This window comes from Bos javanicus, chromosome 5 (genome assembly GCF_032452875.1).
Source record: "Bos javanicus breed banteng chromosome 5, ARS-OSU_banteng_1.0, whole genome shotgun sequence".
In the NCBI taxonomy this organism is placed as follows: domain Eukaryota; kingdom Metazoa; phylum Chordata; class Mammalia; order Artiodactyla; family Bovidae; genus Bos; species Bos javanicus.
The window spans coordinates 85,710,977-85,724,950 of record NC_083872.1 but is presented as its reverse complement, the minus strand read 5'-3'; the positions used below and the strand labels follow the sequence as shown (position 1 = coordinate 85,724,950).

The 13,974-nt window shown below is 40.1% G+C and overlaps 1 pseudogene; it reads left to right on the top strand.

Moving 5' to 3' along the window:
* Nucleotides 1-3,487: 3,487 nt before the first annotated feature.
* Nucleotides 3,488-4,600, top strand: LOC133248940 (heterogeneous nuclear ribonucleoprotein A1-like 3; annotated as a pseudogene).
* Nucleotides 4,601-13,974: the final 9,374 nt, after the last annotated feature.

The window sequence follows — 13,974 nt, the reverse complement described above, 5'->3', positions numbered from 1 at the left end:
ACAAACTTATGGTTGCTGCTGTTCAGTCACCCAGTTGTGTCCGATTCAGGGACCCCATTGACTGAAGCACACCAGGACTCTCTGTCCCTCACCATCTCTTGAAGTTTGCCCAAGTTCATGTCCATTGCATCAGTGATGCTATCCAGCATCTTATGGTTACCAGAAGGGAAAGGGAAGGAGGAATAAATTAGGAGTCTAGGATTAAATTATACACACTACTAAACATAGAGTAGATAGCCAACAAGGACCTACTGTATAGTCTAGGGAACCATACTCAATATCTGTAATAAGCCGTGATGGAAAAGAATCTAAGAAATAAATAAATATATATATATATATATATAAAACTTAATCACTTTGCTGTACACCTGAAACTAACACAAGATTGCAAATCAACTGTATTTAATTAAAAATTTAAAAATAATAATCTATTAATTTTTAAAAAGTTTTTAAAGAGTCAATGGCTCTTTCAGATGGACCTAATCACAAAGTAACTGAAAATGCTTTTATCTTTGGAAATCTCCAAACTGTGGTCACTGAGCATTTATATTTCGTGAGCTCTCTTGGATTATCTGAAGTGGCAGGAAACGAGTGACAAAAACTCAGGCACTTAGAGGGTGCCCTGGGGATCAGTGCAGCTTTTTTCCCCTTCCACGTCTTTCCCTGCATGGACCTCAGTGGCTGAGCAGAAGGAGGGCAGGCAGAGTAAAGTGTCTGTAATTCCCATCCATTCCTGAGCCCCGTGGAATCTGAACGTATGCTTACTGCATTGTCACTTGAACATTCAATCTTAACTGTCAAGATGTTCTTCAAGGCAGAGAAAGGACTTCAACATGGTATGCCAGAATCTCTTTTCCATACACTTTTTGGCAGCTACGAAAGAAAATGCTGCTCCTATTCTCAAAAATACTGTTTTTATGTTCCTGTGGAAATTCACAAAGGGGATATTATATTTAATCTTTACCACAAGAAGAAATACTTATTTCTGATGGAAATAATACTAGACATGGATATCATGGAAAATATTATATAAGCTTTTATATTGAGTGGGGAATCCACTTTGTACCTCTAGAATATTGTACATCCACCAATCAGGAGGATGGCCAATGACTACCCACTGTGGAATTTGTTCCTTTGACAAACACGCTGTGCTCCAGGCAAACTCTACCTCTACACATTATCATATAAAACCTGAGACACAGATTAATCTTAGCAGCTATTTGGAGGAAGATAACTGAACATACCTCACCCTCCTCCACCCCAAATCACAATCCAATATTAATTCATAATCTTTTTCATTGGCTTTGGTAATTGTACCCTTTGAAGACAATCTATGAATATGCGTAGAGCCCTTAGGCACCTTAATTGCCATTTCATCCAATTAACAAGTTATTAAAAATGCTTTGTGTGAGTACCCCTTCCCTCTTCCTTTCATCAGCAAAGAGTGAGCATAGCCTGTAAGGATGAAGGGCAGGAAGCAGTCACAGCAATGGCAGATAACAAAGGTATCAAAAACAAACAGCCAACTTCGTCCCATCTCACTTTTTTAAAAGTATTTTTTTTTTCAATTTTTAAAAATTTTTGGCTGCACCATATGGCATGTCGGATCTTAGTTCCCTGACCAGGAATCAAACCCACACTCCCTACATTGGAAACTCAGAGTCTTAACCACTGGATCACCATGGAAGTCCGTAAAAAATATTTGTTTATTTGGCTGTACTGGCTTTTAATTGTGGCATGCAGTAATCTTCCATCTTCATTGCAGCATGCAGGATTTTTTGTTGTGACATGTGGGATCTAGCTCCCTGACCAGGTATTGAACCTGGGCCGCCTGCATTGGGAGCTTAGAGTCTGAATCTCTTGACCACCGGGGAAGTCCTCTCCCATCTCACTTTGTCATTTGACCCTCTAGGTTCAGGTTTTAACGATCAATTCTTCTCCTTTACTAGTTCTTAGGGGACTAGTCCAGAGAAGGCAATGGCACCCCACTCCAGTAGTCTTGCCTGGCAAATCCCATGGACGGAGGAGCCTGGTGGGCTGCAGTTCATGGGGTCTTGAAGAGTCGGGCACAATTGAGCAACTAATACTTATTTACCATCTCTGAAGCAGGAGAAAGAAATGTGCAGTTGGTACCACCAATTAAATCCTTCTACTTGGAAGTGGCACATATCACTTCCACTCATATTTTATGGGCTGAAGTCAAGTCACCAGCCATACTTAACTTTAAGGCTACAGGAAATTGCAATCTTAACAAGGACCCAGAGGGAGGAAAATCAGAATATTTGTGAGTAATTATTACCATGCTGCCTATTCCCTGTGACTGACTCAGGAGTTTAATGATACACTGTGGTTTGAGAATTTAGCATTGAGTCTGTGACTCTATGAAAGTGTACCCTGAAGGTTTATGATAAGATCTAGTGTCTTGTGAGAGAAAGCTATTTAACTAATAAGTTAGCTTTGTGGTCCCCAACTTGTTGTCACATTTGCTATAATTCAAGGAAGTTGATAAAAACTGTATCTCTTATAAGCATACTTAGTTGTCCCTTATGAGAACTTTCTATTGTTTTAGGAACTAAGAAAAGCTTTGTCTTCCATTGACGAGTTGGCATGTTTCCAGTTGGAAATTAATTAGAATCTGTGGACTCTGCAGAGAACTAGGTTATAAGCTTTGAATTAGCCCCAAGAGTTAACCTATTTTCTTATCTGCTTTTAACCTTGTTTCCTCCATTGTAATTAATTGTAAAACAATGGTATTATATTTGTCCTTTAGATAAACTATCTCCAGCCCTTTTGTGAGATATGGAGAATGAACAAAGAATTGGAAGTCGGGGTGTGGGGGGCACGGGGTGAACTTGTCACTTTGTTAAAAACAATAGCTTTCCTGGTGGTGATGTTGTACTATAGTAATGGGCTTTCCAGGTGGTGCTGGGAGTAAAGATCCCTCCTGTCAAAGAAGGAGATGTAAAGAGATGTGGGTTTGATCTTGGGTTGGGAAGATCCCCTGGAGGAGGGCATGGCAACCCACTCCAGCATTCTTGCGTAGACAATCCTTTGGACAGAGGAGCCTGGTGGGCTAATAGGGTCGCAAAGAGTCAGACACGACTGAAGTGACTAAGCACGCATGCACTATAGTAATGCAAGATGTTGCTACTGGGGGCAACTGTACAAAGGATATACAGGGTTCCTGTGAGTTATTTCTTACAACTGCATGTGAATCTGTAATTATCTCAAAGTTAAAAGCTTTTTTTTTTAAAAAAAAAAATCTACAATAGCTTTCCAAAGATGCTGCTAGTGCAGGTGATTTAAGTTTTTTTAAAGGACTTGAAAATGTCAAGATTCTCTTTCAAACCAATAATGTAATGAAATTCCCAATTTACCGTGCAATAGAAATCATTGTGGCAATGACTTGAAACCACAGATAAGGGATATTTCCATGAATTACTTAAAAGAAAAGGCACAAGATTCATATATTTAAAAAGTGAGAAGCATTGCTGAAGTCTCCCCACCTCCACTGCTGTCATGTCAAAGTCAGAGTTTCCAAAGAACTCAAACAGCTACAAAACTCTCCGTCAGACATCTGAGCTTTGAAACAACCGATGAGAGCCTGAGGAGCCATTTTGAGCAATGGGGAATGCTCACAGACTGTGTGGTGATGAGGGCTTCAAACACCAAGCACTCCAGAAGCTTCGGGCTTGTCACGTGTACCACGGTGGGAAAGGTGGATGCGGTCATGAAGGCGAGGCCATGCAAGGTGATGGAAGAGTTGTGGAGCCCAACGGCCGTCTCAAGAGAAGATTCTCAAAGACCTGGTGCCCACTTAACTGTGAAAAAAAGATTTTTATGGGTGGCACTAAAGAAGACACTGAAGAACATTACCTGAGAGATTATTTTGAACCGTATGGGGAAACTGAAGTGTTTGAAATCATGACTGATTGAGACAGTGGCAAAAAGAGAGGCCTTGTTTTTGCAACCTTTGATACCGTGACTCCATAGACAAGACTGTCATTCAGAAATTCCACCCTGTGAATGGCCACAACTGTGAAGTAAGGAAAGCCCCATCCAAGCAAGAGATGGCTAGTGTTTCATCCAGCCAAAGAGGTGAAAGAGATTCTGGAAACTTTGGTGGTGGTAATCAAGGTGGTTTCAGTGGGAATGACAACTTTGGTCATAGCGGAAACTTCAGTGGTGAAGGTGGCTTTGGTGGCAGCCGTGATGATGATGGATGTGGTGGCAGTGGGGACAGCTATAATGGATTTGGTGATGATGGAAGCAGTGTTCGAGGTGGCAGAATCAATGATTTTGGCAATTACAACTATCAGTCTTCAAATTTTGGACCCATGACAGGAGGAAACTTCGGAGGATGAAGTTCAGGCCCTTGTGGTGGTTGAGGCCAGTACTCTGCCACATCTTGAAACCAAGATGGCCATGGTGGTTCCAGCAGCAGCAGTAGCCATGGCAGTGGCAGAGGTTTTAATTACTGCCAGGAAACAAAGCTTAGCAGGAGAGGAAAGTCAGACAAGGGACAGGGAAGCTACAGATTACAACAGATTTGTGAACTCAGCCACGCAGAGTGGTGACAGGGCCTAGCTGCTACAAAGAAGACATGTTTTAGACAATACTCATGTGTATGGGCTAAAAACTTAAGGACTATACTTGTGACTAATTGTATAACAGCTTATTTTAGTTTCTGTTCTGTGGAAAGTGTAAAGCATTCCAACAAAGGGTTTCAATGCAGGGCTTTTTTTTTTTTTTTGCACCCATGCTGTTGATTGCTAAATCTAATAATCTGAATCAATGTGTATTTTTTTCAATGTGTTGTGTAAAGTTAGTCTACTCTGAGGCCATTTTGGTAAATTACCCACAGTGTGAAGTTAAAATTCCTTCAGAGTAATGCCAGTTTCCATTTGAAACTTATTTACAACCTGCTTTGATGGAGAAGCTGCTGTCTTCAGAACCTTGGTGTAGTTGAACTGACAGTTATGTGTTGTGACCTGGAGTTCATTGTTAGAAGGGTCACCCATGAAAAGTCATGGAGTTTCTGTTTTTTTTGTTTGGTCATTAATGATTGTTGGCAATATATCTAAATTCAGTAGATATGTATGCAATATATCTAAATTGAATTATGGTACCAGATAAAGTTATAGATGGGAATTAAGCTTCTGTATCATCCATTATCATGGGTAATCAATAAAAGATTTAATACCCTCTGAGCACCGAAGAATTGATGCTTTTGAACTGTGGTGTTGGAGAAGACTCTTTTTTTATTTTTTATTTTTTTTAATTTTTTTTCTTTTTTTTTTTTTTCCTGAACCCTCCTCCCTCCCCCCTCCCCATACCATCCCCCTGGGCCTTCCCAGCGCACCAGCCCCAAGCATCCAGCATCGTGCACTGAACCTGGACTGGCATCTCGTTTCATACATGACATTTCACTTATTTCAATGCCATTCTCCCAAATCTTCCCACCCTCTCGCACAGAGTCCATAAGACTGTTCTATACATCAGTGTCTCTTTTGCTGTCTCGTATACAGGGTTATCGTTACCATCTTTCTAAATTCCATATATATGCATTAGTATACTGTATTTATGTTTTTCCTTCTGGCTTACTTCACTCTGTATAATAGGCTCCAGTTTCATCCACCTCATTAGAACTGATTCAAATGTATTCTTTTTAATGGCTGAGTAATACTCCATTGTATATATGTACCACAGCTTTCTTATCCATTCATCTGCTGATGGACATCTAGGTTGCTTCCATGTCCTGGCTATTATAAACAGTGCTGTGATGAACATTGGGGTACACGTGTCTCTTTCCCTTCTGGTTTCCTCAGTGTGTATGCCCAGCAGTGGGATTGCTGGATCATAAGGCAGTTCTATTTCCAGTTTTTTAAGGAATCTCCACACTGTTCTCCATAGTGGCTGTACTAGTTTGCATTCCCACCAACAGTGTAAAAGGGTTCCCTTTTCTCCACACCCTCTCCAGCATTTATTATTTGTAGACTTTTGGATCGCAGCTATTCTGACTGGTGTGAAACGGTACCTCATAGTGGTTTTGATTTGCATTTCTCTGATAAAGAGTGATGTTGAGCATCTTTTCAAGTGTTTGTTAGCCATCTGTATGTCTTCTTTGGAGAAATGTCTATTTAGATCTTTGGCCCATTTTTTGATTGGGTCGTTTATTTTTCTGGAGTTGAGCTGTAGGAGTTGCTTGTATATTTTTGAGATTAGTTGTTTGTCGGTTGCTTCATTTGCTATTATTTTCTCCCATTCTGAAGGCTGTCTTTTCACCTTGCTAATAGTTTCCTTTGATGTGCAGAAGCTTTTAAGTTTAATTAGGTCCCATTTGTTTATTTTTGCTTTTATTTCCAATATTCTGGGAGGTGGGTCATAGAGGATCCTGCTGTGATGTATGTCAGAGACTGTTTTGCCTATGTTCTCCTCTAGGAGTTTTATAGTTTCTGGTCTTATGTTGAGATCTTTAATCCATTTTGAGTTTATTTTTGTATATGGTGTTAGAAAGTGTTCTAGTTTCATTCTTTTACAAGTGGTTGACCAGATTTCCCAGCACCACTTGTTAAAGAGATTGTCTTTAATCCACTGTATATTCTTGCCTCCTTTGTCAAAGATAAGGTGTCCATATGTGCGTGGATTTATCTCTGGGCTTTCTATTTTGTTCCATTGATCTATATTTCTGTCTTTGTGCCAGTACCATACTGTCTTGATAACTGTGGCTTTGTAGTAGAGCCTGAAGTCAGGTAGGTTGATTCCTCCAGTTTCATTTTTCTTTCTCAAGATCGCTTTGGCTATTCGAGGTTTTTTGTATTTCCATACAAATTGTGAAATTATTTGTTCTAGCTCTGTGAAGAATACTGTTGGTAGCTTGATAGGGATTGCATTGAATGTATAAATTGCTTTGGGTAGTATACTCATTTTCACTATATTGATTCTTCCAATCCATGAACATGGTATATTTCTCCATCTATTAGTGTCCTCTTTGATTTCTTTCACCAGTGTTTTATAGTTTTCTATATATAGGTCTTTAGTTTCTTTAGGTAGATATATTCCTAAGTATTTTATTCTTTTCGTTGCAATGGTGAATGGAATTGTTTCCTTAATTTCTCTTTCTGTTTTCTCATTATTAGTGTATAGGAATGCAAGGGATTTCTGTGTGTTGATTTTATATCCTGCAACTTTACTATAATCATTGATTAGTTCTAGTAATTTTCTGGTGGAGTCTTTAGGATTTTCTATGTAGAGGATCATGTCATCTGCAAATAGTGAGAGTTTTACTTCTTCTTTTCCAATTTGGATTCCTTTTATTTCTTTTTCTGCTCTGATTGCTGTAGCCAAAACTTCCAAAACTATGTTGAATAGTAATGGTGAAAGTGGGCACCCTTGTCTTGTTCCTGAATTTAGAGGAAATGCTTTCAATTTTTCACCATTGAGGATAATGTTTGCTGTGGGTTTGTCATATATAGCTTTTATTATGTTGAGGTATGTTCCTTCTATTCCTGCTTTCTGGAGAGTTTTTATCATAAATGGGTGTTGAATTTTGTCAAAGGCTTTCTCTGCATCTATTGAGATAATCATATGGTTTTTGTTTTTCAATTTGTTAATGTGGTGTATTACATTGATTGATTTACGGATATTGAAGAATCCTTGCATCCCTGGGATAAAGCCCACTTGGTCATGGTGTATGATCTTTTTAATGTGTTGTTGGATTCTGATTGCTAGAATTTTGTTTAGGATTTTTGCATCTATGTTCATCAGTGATATTGGCCTACAGTTTTCTTTTTTTGTGGCATCTTTGTCAGGTTTTGGTATTAGGGTGATGGTGGCCTCATAGAATGAGTTTGGAAGTTTACCTTCCTCTGCAATTTTCTGGAAGAGTTTGAGCAGGATAGGTGTTAGCTCTTCTCTAAATTTTTGGTAGAATTCAGCTGTGAAGCTGTCTGGACCTGGGCTTTTGTTTGCTGGAAGATTTTTGATTACAGTTTCAATTTCCGTGCTTGTGATGGGTCTGTTAAGGTTTTCTATTTCTTCCTGGTCGAGTTTTGGAAAGTTGTACTTTTCTAAGAATTTGTCCATTTCTTCCTCATTGTCCATTTTATTGGCATATAATTGTTGATAATAGTCTCTTATGATCCTTTGTATTTCTGTGTTGTCTGTTGTGATCTCTCCATTTTCGTTTCTAATTTTATTGAGTTGATTTTTCTCCCTTTGTTTCTTGATGAGTCTAGCTAATGGTTTGTCAATTTTATTTATCCTTTCAAAGAACCAGCTTTTGGCTTTGTTGATTTTTGCTATGGTCTCTTTTGTTTCTTTTGCATTTATTTCTGCTCTAATTTTTAAGATTTCTTTCCTTCTACTAACCCTGGGGTTCTTCATTTCTTCCTTTTCTAGTTGCTTTAGGTGTAGAGTTAGGTTATTTATTTGACTTTTTTCTTGTTTCTTGAGGTGTGCCTGTATTGCTATGAACTTTCCCCTTAGGACTGCTTTTACTGTGTCCCACAGGTTTTGGGTTGTTGTGTTTTCATTTTCATTCGTTTCTATGCAAATTTTGATTTCTTTTTTGATTTCTTCTGTGATTTGTTGGTTATTCAGCAGCGTGTTGTTCAGCCTCCATATGTTGGAATTTTTAATAGTTTTTCTCCTGTAATTGAGATCTAATCTTACTGCATTGTGGTCAGAAAAGATGCTTGGAATGATTTCTATTTTTTTGAATTTACCAAGGCTAGCTTTATGGCCCAGGATGTGATCTATCCTGGAGAAAGTTCCATGTGCGCTTGAGAAAAAGGTGAAATTCATTGTTTTGGGATGAAATGTCCTATAGATATCAATTAGGTCTAACTGATCTATTGTATCGTTTAAAGTTTGTGTTTCCTTGTTAATTTTCTGTTTAGTTGATCTATCCATAAGTGTGAGTGGGGTATTAAAGTCTCCCACTATTATTGTGTTATTGTTAATTTCTCCTTTCATACTTGTTAGCATTTGTCTTACATACTGCGGTGCTCCCGTGTTGGGTGCATATATATTTATAATTGTTATATCTTCTTCTTGGATTGATCCTTTGATCATTATGTAGTGACCTTCTTTGTCTCTTTTCACAGCCTTTGTTTTAAAGTCTATTTTATCTGATATGAGTATTGCTACTCCTGCTTTCTTTTGGTCCCTATTTGCATGGAAAATCTTTTTCCAGCCCTTCACTTTCAGTCTGTATGTGTCCCCTGTTTTGAGGTGGGTCTCCTGTAGACAACATATGTAGGGGTCTTGTTTTTGTATCCATTCAGCCAGTCTTTGTCTTTTGGTTGGGGCATTCAACCCATTTACGTTTAAGGTAATTACTGATAAGTATGATCCCGTTGCCATTTACTTTATTGTTTGGGGTTCGAATTTATACACCATTTTTGTGTTTCCTGTCTAGAGAATATCCTTTAGTATTTGTTGGAGAGCTGGTTTGGTGGTGCAGAATTCTCTCAGCTTTTGCTTGTCTGAGAAGCTTTTGATTTCTCCTTCATACTTGAATGAAATCCTTGCTGGGTACAATAATCTGGGCTGTAGGTTATTTTCTTTCATCATTTTAAGTATGTCTTGCCATTCCCTCCTGGCTTGAAGAGTTTCTATTGAAAGATCAGCTGTTATCCTTATGGGAATTCCCTTGTGTGTTATTTGTTGTTTTTCCCTTGCTGCTTTTAATATTTGTTCTTTGTGTTTGATCTTTGTTAATTTGATTAATATGTGTCTTGGGGTGTTTCGCCTTGGGTTTATCCTGTTTGGGATTCTCTGGGTTTCTTGGACTTGGGTGATTATTTCCTTCCCCAGTTTAGGGAAGTTTTCAACTATTATCTCCTCAAGTATTTTCTCATGGTATTTCTTTTTGTCTTCTTCTTCTGGAACCCCTATGATTCGAATGTTGTAGCGTTTAATATTGTCCTGGAGGTCTCTGAGATTGTCCTCATTTCTTTTAATTCGTTTTTCTTTTATTCTCTCTGATTCATTTATTTCTACCATTCTATCTTCTAATTCACTAATCCTATCTTCTGCCTCTGTTATTCTACTATTTGTTGCCTCCAGAGTGTTTTTAATTTCATTTATTGCATTATTCATTGTATATTGACTCTTTTTATTTCTTCTAGGTCCTTGTTAAACCTTTCTTGCATCTTCTCAATCCTTGTCTCCAGGCTGTTTATCTGTGATTCCATTTTAATTTCAAGATTTTGGATCAATTTCACTATCATTATTCGGAATTCTTTATCAGGTAGATTCCCTATCTCTTCCTCTTTTGTTTGGTTTGGTGGGCATTTATCCTGTTCCTTTATCTGCTGGCTATTCCTCTGTCTCTTCATCTTGTTTAAATTGCTGAGTTTGGGGTGTCCTTTCTGTATTCTGGCAGTTTGTGGAGTTCTCTTTATTGTGGCTATTCCTCACTGTGTGTGGGTTTGTACAGGTGGCTTGTCAAGGTTTCCTGGTTAGGGAAGCTTGTGTCAGTGTTCTGATGGGTGGAACTGTATTTCTTCTCTTTGTTCAGTCGCGCTGTGGGGAGGGAGGGAGGGATGCTGCAAGCAAATAACACTGGCGTGCGCTCGCAGTGCCTCAGCCACACTGGGTCTGCCCCCGCTCACTGCGCGTGTAGCCTCCCTGCCCACACTGCTCGGGCTCTAGGTTGTTCCGCCGGGAACAATCCGAGGCTGGCCCTGGGTTGCATGTACCTCCCAGGTCCAAGCCGCTCAGGTAGTCCTCAGAGGCGCAGACTCAGTTGGGCCTGAGTATTGTGCTCTTCCCAGGTCCGAGCAGCTCAAGTGATGAGGTGTTTGGCGAGCGCCAATGCTGCGACTTATCGCCTCCCCGCCACTCGGTTATCTGGGCACAAAACCGGCGCACCTTCTTAGGCAGATGTTAACCGTCCAGACCCCCAAGAAGTTTTAGTTAGCAAAGAAGCCTGCTTACAGTTTTATAGATAATGTCTCTCTGGGGCTGCGATTGCCCCCTTCCGGCTCTGGCTGCCTGTCACCGGAGGGGGAAGGTCTGCAGCCGGCTATCTCTGTTCAATTCTTTTCCGTGCGCGGGCCTGGCGGTGTCTTAGGTTGGGGCTGGCTTTTCGCGTGGTAGATATCCCACAGTCTGGTTTGTTAGCCCAAATTATTTCGCTCAGATAGTGCTCAGGGTATTCAGGCCAGATTCTTACTCTAAGCGATGCAGCCCGCGCTGCGCCTCCCTGCCCAGCCCCCGCTTGTTAATGGTGCGTGCAGGCATCTGCGCTGCTTCTCCGCTGGGGGAGTTACCGTAGGACTCGCAATCTTCGAGTTTTAATTGTTTATTTATTTTTTCTTCCTGTTATGTTGCCCTCTGTGCTTCCAAAGCTCGGCACAGATTCGGCAGTGAGAAGGTTTCCTGGTGTTTGGAAACTTCTCTCTTTTTAAGACTCCCTTCCCGGGACGGAGCTCCGTCCCTCCCTCTTTGTCTCTTTTTTTGTCTTTTATATTTTTTCCTACCTCCTTTCGAAGAGTTGGATTGCTTTTCTGGGTGCCTGATGTCCTCTGCCGGCATTCAGAAGTTGTTTTGTGGAATTTACTCGACGTTTAAATGCTCTTTTGATGAATTTGTGGGGGAGAAAGTGTTCTCCTTGTCCTACTCCTCCGCCATCTTGGCTCCTCCTCCTGGAGAAGACTCTTGAGAGTCCCTTGGACTCCAAGGAGATGCAACCAGTCCATTCTGAAGGAGATCAGCCCTGGGATTTCTTTGGAAGGAATGATGCTAAAGCTGAAACTCCAGTACTTTGGCCACCTCATGTGAAGAGTTGACTCATTGGAAAAGACTCTGATGCTGGGAGGGATTGGGGGCAGGAGGAGAAGGGGATGACAGAGGATGAGATGACTGGATGGCATCACTGACTCAATGGACGTGAGTCTGGGTGAACTCCGGGAGTTGGTGATGGACAGGGAGGCCTGGCGTGCTGTGATTCATGGGGTCGCAAAGAGTCAGAGACGACCGAGAAACTGAACTGAACTGAACTGAAAAAAAAAAAAGTGAGAACTCTCTGCCTTCTTTCCTTTCTCTCCTCTCTCTCTGCTCTCTGTCCCCTTACTTCCTTTTCTCCTTCCTTCTCTTTCTCCCTTCCTCCTTTCTTTCTTTGTTTCTTTCTTTCTTCTTTCTTACATTTTTCCTTTTGAAACACAATTGAATCCCTCCTATTGCTAAAAACTATGGTAAGCAGTTGATAAAGAAGACAGAAAATGTGTCTGCCCACATAGTGCTTATAATTTAAAGGAGGAGACAGTAAAATTGTAGTTGTGATGCATGCTTAGAGTAAAACTAAGAGAGAGCTGAGATGAGGTAAGAGGAGTGAGGAGCTGCTCTAGACAAGGTCATCATCTGAGAAGAGGAAGGAGAGAGAGAGAGAGATTTGAATATTTTTGAGAATCCTTAAAGGTGACCAGTTTGGCTGGAAGATGGTTGGCAAGGAAAAGGCAAAGATTATCTTGGAAACATTGTGGGCAAAGCAAAAGTTTAGTAACTCCAAGCATTGTTATAGGTGACTGTCAGCTCAGACTGACATAATTACTGATATTTGTTCTAAATTAAACAAGTTCATTGTTGAACCAATGGAACTTTAAGTAGTCATTGTCTCTCTGATATACTGTTCGAATATTCTTCCATATTCATTTTCCAAAGAGAAAACTAATGAACAAGAAGGGAAGTGATTACAAAATGGAATAGAAAAGTTAGAATTAGTACTATTTAGAGAGCTCTAGGTATGTAAAGTCAGAGAAGGCAATGGCACCCCACTCCAGTGTTCTTGCCTGGAGAATCCCAGGGATGGGGGAGCCTGATGGGCTGCCGTCTATGGGGTCGCACAGAGTCGGACACAACTGAAGCGACTTAGCAGCAGCAGCAGCAGGTATGTAAAGTACCAGCAATAAGGAAAGTCCTTTTGTTGACACACATAGGTCACAATGTAAATTTATTATGATTCTAGAGCCAGGTCTTTCCATGGGGATGGATATTCTGCTCCTAGCATCTTGTTCCATCTGCCCAACATTCTGCTAAACATATTTGTAATCTATTTATTATTAGAAATATAAGGCCTAAATCCCTTGCATATAACACTATGACTTAAATTTACATTAAAGACTAAAAGACTATTTTGGAGAGAGGTTACTTCCTAGGTGTAGAGAAGGAATGGCAATAGATGAGAGGATATTAGGATATCAAGAGAACTAAACTTTTTTTTTTAGGGCATGTGGCATCTTAGCTCCCCAACCAGGGATCAAATCTACATCCCCTGCATTGGAGGCATGGAGTTTTAACCCCTGACCTACCAGGGAATTCTCAAGGACTAAAATTTCATGGCAACATTTTATTTATTAATATTGTGAGATGAGTACATAGATGATAAAGGTATTAATCTTTATAATGTTTTGGATTTTTGTATATATTTCTTAATATTTCTCTTTTTAAAAGTAGATAATTGCTTTCTCTTTTTAAAAGTTTTTATTTATTTATTATTATTATTTTATTTTTGGCTACACTGGCTCTTCGTTGCTGTGCCTAACACTTTCTCTCGTTGCCTTGTGTGGGCTTCCCATTGTAGTGTCTTCTCTTGTTGCAGAGCATGGGCTCTAGGATATGTGAGCTTCAGTAGCTGTGTCACACAGACAGGCTTAGTTTACCTACAGCAGGTGGAATCTTCCCAGACCAGGGATCAAACCCATGTCCCCTGCATTGGCAGGTGGAGTCTTAACCACAGGACCATCAGGGAAGTCCAGATGATTACCTCCTGACTGTGTCCTAAGAGTAATCTTTAGGCAGGTTAGCTCTTAAAATATAAAAATTAAAGGAGAGGGGACAGATGGAAAGGGCTATGGGAAAGACTGAGTCTACTAATGAGAGATTTCTCAGACTTGAAGAAACTTAGAGAAGAGATTTAACAGTTGACTAAAGGAAGCCCTTCTTTTTAGAGCAGTTAGTCTGTTCACG